This window comes from Peromyscus leucopus, chromosome 9 (genome assembly GCF_004664715.2).
Source record: "Peromyscus leucopus breed LL Stock chromosome 9, UCI_PerLeu_2.1, whole genome shotgun sequence".
Classification (NCBI taxonomy): Eukaryota; Metazoa; Chordata; class Mammalia; order Rodentia; family Cricetidae; genus Peromyscus; species Peromyscus leucopus.
This window is the reverse complement of record NC_051070.1, coordinates 6561306-6567650: the sequence shown is the minus strand read 5'-3', so window position 1 is coordinate 6567650 and position 6345 is coordinate 6561306. Positions and strand designations below refer to the sequence as shown.

The 6345-nt window shown below is 45.4% G+C and overlaps 1 non-coding gene across 1 annotated transcript; it reads right to left on the bottom strand.

Moving 5' to 3' along the window:
* Positions 1 to 1922: 1922 nt before the first annotated feature.
* Positions 1923 to 1995, bottom strand: Trnaf-gaa. Its single transcript has one exon. It is a non-coding gene; the product is annotated as a tRNA-Phe (tRNA).
* Between the last annotated feature and the right edge of the window lie 4350 nt (positions 1996 to 6345).

The window sequence follows — 6345 nt, the reverse complement described above, 5'->3', positions numbered from 1 at the left end:
AGGACTGCTGACAAGCAAAATGAGATTATGCACTGTCACCACGCACGATTGTCACCAGTTACAGGAGCCTCTCTAGTTTCCAAGCATGCAATCATCGTGCTTGGTGCTTTGAACTGGGGTATGTCTGGGATGGGTTTGCTCACTGTGCTGTGTATAATATACCGGGGCCTATGAACCAAGCTTTAGACTGTTCACAATAACATTGGAATGTGTGGTACTAATTTAGTTGGACCTCAGTTCTTACTTGGCATTCTGATGTCACTCCCTGGGCCACCTACTGGCCTTCTTCCAAATGGCAGTCTCCAACAGCTATCTACAAACACGGCTTAGAGACCCCTCAGTGAGCAACTCATAAGCAGGGCAATCCACTGTCACAACTTGTATTAAGGATGATGGTGGGAGATCCATGTCGACTTATAAATTGAGATGAATTCAAGTATTTGTATTTCTGGTCAAGTTTTAAATATCAAACAAATTGAGGTATGATAATATTATCGCATGATCCATTGAAAAGGTGGAAGTATGGTCCTAGGCTAATAAAAAGGGCATGACACATGTATATATTCATTGATGAAAGGCTGTAATTAAATATTCAATGCTCATCTAGTTTTACTGCGTGTAACGATTATAATAGCTTTTTTTTTTTTAAATCATAATTCTGGCCTCAAGTGATTAGAGTACACAGAACAATTGAGAAAGAAATATTTACTCTCGGGTATATTTGCATTTACTCTGGACATTCTACAGCTGCCCCAGCTTTCTCTCCAAACAGTTCTCTGAGGCGCTGTGAGGAGGCTTCCCTTCCTCTCATCGACCCCTCAAAGCATGGGGAGACAGTCACAGCCTCGGAGCGGACAGAAGGGCAGGACTGCGCACCCATCTCAGGAATAGTTAGTGATGGAGGAGTGCATCCCTCTGAAAGCATGCCTTTTGTAAAGTAAGGGCCTAGTCTCCGGCCCACCCTTTACCCTCCAGTCCTTAGTTACCAACGCTGTGGTACGGCTGGCTGTCCGGAGGGCTTCAGCAGGGCTTCCAGGAAAACACCCCACTCCTAGGAAGTGACATCTCATAGTTTGATCTACGAGAGGACGCGGCACCTCAGGGAAAAACAAAGTTATCGGGCTGCAGTTTCAGACTTTGGTTTTTATGGGAAAATACATACGGAGAGACTTAGAAGTGGACAATGGTCTGACCATGTATAACACCAGAATTCTGAAGGGAATGTCCAGCCCAGTGGAGCTCAACTCTGAGTGACATGGGACCCACCTGGGAGGGAGGGTGTTTATTCCTCTTGTGCTGGGCTCCATTGAGCAGCCTGGTGTAGGGCATTTCGAACTAACTCCAGAGCGATGCTGACAGGCTGGGCTTCTGGTCCCCAGGACACACTTCCAGAAGCACGCGTGCTTAGTTAAATGTTACGAGCTATAAAGCTACCACGCCTCTAGCATTAAAGCAAGTGAACCTGCCTGGGCCACCACAGCGTCTGCAAAATCCTGATGAGAGCCACCTGGGTGAGCAATAGCGCAGCATTAAAATGTGGGGAATCGAATGAGATTTGGGCATGTCTTTCTCGACTCCAGGGCAGACCCGGCTTGTTCCCCAACAGGAGAGGACCCTGCTTTCTCCCGCCAGAGATCCCCGACGGCCGGCGGGAGTCCGGGACTCCCACTCTGCTCAGTCTAGGGCCGCAGAGATGCCTCGTGGGGCCGGGTTCCGCGTTTGCGCACGCGCAGCGGCGCCTCCGACGACACCCGGAAGTTGGCAAGTGGTTTGCGGCGTGCCTGTGGCCGCGGGTGGTCGAGAAAGCCGCACGTGTCCCTCCCCAACCCTACTCCTGCGCCTTTGAGACGAATTCGTGGAAAGCCCTCGGATGGACGGATGTTAGGAAGCTGAATCTTGTCAGATTAAAATTAAAAGCTAGCTGCCGAAACCCGGGATCGAACCAGGGACCTTTAGATCTTCAGTCTAACGCTCTCCCAACTGAGCTATTTCGGCGGCGTGTTTGCCTCCCTTCGAGTATACTATCCCTGAGTACTTCATAGCCAGCTGTCCCGCCTGTGTTCCGTCAATAATTAACCTCAGTTCCGCATTTTTCTTTGCTTTATTCAAGTAAGCGCGGTCCTGGTCCCTTCCAGAGACCAGCTCGGCGCGCAGCTGACCACAGGGACAAGCGGGGAAGCGGGTTCCCGTCATCCAGGATTGGGGGCCCCTAGGTAACCGCGTTACACACTTGCCGAAATGTTTCCGATCTGGCTGGCTGTCAGTGTTTGGGTCCCTGGAGCCCTCTGCCCAGCCCCAGGTGCGGCGTTTGCAGAGTCCCTGCGACCCGCGTCCTGGAAAGGCCACACCTCGGTTACAAACTCTGCCTGGAACCTGTTTGGCAAACGCTTGGGCAGTTCAGGAAAGATGATTCGGGGTTCCTATGCGAGTCACGCAGGTTTCTGAAGCGCTCACTACGTGCATTCCGCAATGCCAGGCATCTTAGTGAAATTCTGTCTTGTTTTCTTTTTCTCTCCAATTAAATAATACTAATCTCGAGGCAATTGACTTTCTCTTGCCACCCACTTACGAGACCTTTTCATTTACCTGGGAGCATCGCAATCAGTTTGGACTGATGAACGGATTAAAATGTGAAAGAAAAAAGAAAAATAAGGAGTGCTCGCAACCTTCATTGGGTCGCCGACGTCTTCCTTCTTCTACAAACTAGTCTCTGAGCTCCCTAACTGCATAAACCAACAAATAGAGAGCAACCAAATCCAGGCAACTAAAGAGTTCGAGGATTAAGAGGTCGGTGGATAAGGAGAGAGAAAGGATCTGGAGATGAGACTGGAATGCTTAGAATGGAAGGGGGAGATAGGAAAAGACATTTCCTTTCACATTCTCCTCAAAGTCCTCCAGCAAAGACTTGACTATTTTCTGTGACTCTTTGGGCAGCCAGCCGCTTGTTGTTTTCGGTGGCCGCCTGCCTACCGGGACTAAATAATGCTGCAACTCGATCTCCGGCTCTCACCGTCTTTCCACGCCTTCTTCCACGATGACTTGGGGGTGGGGGGTAGTAGTGGTTTGAATGAGCAATGTCCCCCATAGTCTGAACATTAGACCCCAGTGGTGCCCTTTAGGGAGGTTTAGAAGGGGCAGCCTTCTTGGAGGCAGTATGTCACTCAGGATCCTTAGAGCTTCTCCCGGGCACTTGGGGTCGCCAGCCTCCCCTGCTAAATTCACATCCCAGATTCTGGGTTTTGTTTGATGGCGCTCTGCTGTCTTCAGCATACCAGGCCCGTATAGGGGCTGGGAACACAGGAAGTTGATCAAAGGGATACATTGTTGCTGAGTTTGAGAAAACACTTCGGTTCACTGGCAAGAGATGAACCATCATGGCACCAAATCTCCTTATAGGTGGTGGTGAACCATCATGTGGTTGCTGGGAATTGAACTCAGGACCTCTGGAAAAGCAGCCAGTGCTCTTAACCTCTGAGGCATCTCTCCAGCCTGATTGATTACCTGTTCTTAACTTTGTTTCTGGGACCCTGTAGCACATACCAACAAAACCCCAACAACACTTTATTTTCCTTTCATTTTAGTATTTATCATAGGGAAGTTAAAACAAAAATTGACGGGAGTATGTAAAAAGGATATAGGAGCAGTTTGAAAGGGCTCCTATTGACCCAAGCTGGGACAACATGAATATCATGGAGGAGTAAAACACCAAGTCATGGGTACAATAGCTCGGCATAGTGGTGAGGTGAAGTGAAGGCTCCTTCAGAGAGCTGAGTGAATTATGAGTTAGATGTGGTGGTCCCGGAAATTACCATTTTCCAGGCATCATAATAAGGACTCATTCAGTGAACGAGTGGCTGGTGATGTAGCTCAGTTATGAAGAGTGCTTGCCTAACCATGCATAAAACCCTGGGTTTCATCCCCCAGCATTGCATGAAGCCACGTGTGCTGATACATACTTGCAATCCAAACACTCAGGATGTAGAGGCAGGAGAATCAGAAGTTCAAGATTAGCCTCAGCAAAATATCAAGTTCAAGGCCAGTATGGGAGACACGAGTCTCTGTTTCAGAAAAGGAAGGAACAAAAAGATGACAACAAAACGGGGAACAAAGAGTCCTCTGTGGATGTCAGGCCTCTGTGGGTAACGTTATATGAGGCCAGAAATACAAAGAGGTGCCCTCCATAGTTTATTTAATGGTTGCAAGGGGGACAAGTAAAAGCTGTACCATGAAGAAATCCAGCAATGCCTGGCTTGGTCATCATTGTTAAGATCAACAATGAAGAGCATTGGGGTGTCATGTGCCCCAAGACCCACACATTTGCATAGAATCAAGCCAGACATAAATATGTTGGATTTTACCATGAGCAGTATCAAATAATTGCCAAGCAAAAGCCCTTCTAGAAGATACTAGAAAAAAGGCTGAGGACCTCCCCATCCCCCATACTATCATCACCATGTAAAGATAATAAAGAAACATGACATCCCAGTGCAACTTGGCATTGAGAGCTAGCTCTCACACAAGTGGAAAAGGAAGTGGTTGGGACAGTTGGTGAATCAGGCTGTTGACTTTCCCAAGGTTGGCAGCCATATTTAAGTGACCACTGATCCTTGTTATTAGGAAATGCATAGGATCATATTTGGGAGGATTAACTCTCAAATGGTTCAGAACATAGACAAAAGAATAACAGTAACTCATAATATTTTATATGTGAATATATATATATACATGTAGACATGAAAAGTTGAAAAAATACTAACAATTGGTGTATTGGGTAAAGTGCATACAATTTCTTTGGCTGATTTATAATTTTCCCGAGAACTAGAAACTCCAATTGAATTGTTCTTTTGGTTATTTGCAGTTAGAATCATTAATGCTAGAACTGAAAGACAACTTGGGTTTATTTAGCCCAATCTATACATTTTGTGTGTCCAAAAGCTGAGGCCCAGAAGAAACATTATACACATAACATGCTCAACCTTGCTGTATTAGTATGCTTGAGCAGCCACAACAAAACAGATTGTGTGGCTTACAAAAGAGAAATTAATTTTCTCTCAGGTTGGGACTAGGAATCCAAGACCAGGACACTGGTTCTCTGGGTTTCTGTTAATGGATGTCTTCCTTAGCCAGCAGCTGCCTGTGCGCACACATACACCCCTCTTGTGTGTGCAGACACAGAGAAAGCTACCTCTTCAAATAAAGTCAAACGTCCTATGGGTTATGACTCCACTCTTAGGGCCTCTTTGGCCTTAATTACCTCCTAGAAGCTTTATATTCGAATAGAACCACACTGAGGGGTGGGGATACTGATGTATGACCTGAGGGAAGTTTGTAATTCAGGCCACAGAGTTAGACAATTTGCTACAAAACTGACAGCTGATCCCCAAAACATGTTCTGTACCTTGAATCAAACACTTAATTTGTAAACTTTATTTACTTATATTTTTGGTGTTGGAGGTTGAATCTATGGCCTAGAGTACACTAGGCAAGTGTTTACCATCGAGATACAACCTCACTCCTCAGTTTTTTGAAAGTTTCTTCCAAGTTAACTCAAGCTGGGCTTGACTTTGATGTGTTACACCATGCCCATGCCTCAGCTTCTCCTGTGTTGAAATTAGAGACACATGCCACCACATCCAGCCACTGTTAATTTTTTAAGGACCTTATTTTAATTAAAAATGAAAGAGTCTAAAGAATCCAAAGAGTCTAATTTTTAAAAGTAGAATCCAGAGTTAGGCCCCAAGCCTGCTTTGAGATGTTTTCTTGTGTGTGTATGACTACGCATTTTGAAGTTTTCTGTGTGTAGAAAGTAATACCTTCACTTGATGAATGCAAAATGATTTCTCCAAAGTTATATATTAAAGTTGTAACTGAGGGGAGAAACGTTAAAAAGTTAATAGATTGCAAATATCATCAGTGTGTTGAATCGATCCAAAAGAAGTTAATTTATTTAAAGCCATTAAACCACGGGTCGATGAAGACCTTATTGTTTTTTGTTTTGTTCAATCACACACATCAATATGAACCCTCTGGGTATACTTACCAGGCCAGAAACAATGAAGTAAATTATACTCAAGAACAACCTACCAAGCTGTTTGTATGCTCTAATCCAATCCGCCCACATCCATCCAACAAGATATAACTCACCTTTGTAGATTTTGCAGAATGCCCTAAAGGCCAGAAAACTTGGATTCCAGAACTTGAGTGTTAGAGCTTGGAATCTCTTACGTACTTCTTATCTTAATTGCTTATGGCTCTCTTTGGATGAAGTGGGACACCCTTCCAACTGTTTTCATGTCCCCATCCCCCCATTTGCCTGCCTCTACCTCCTACTATCCAGAGGTAAGG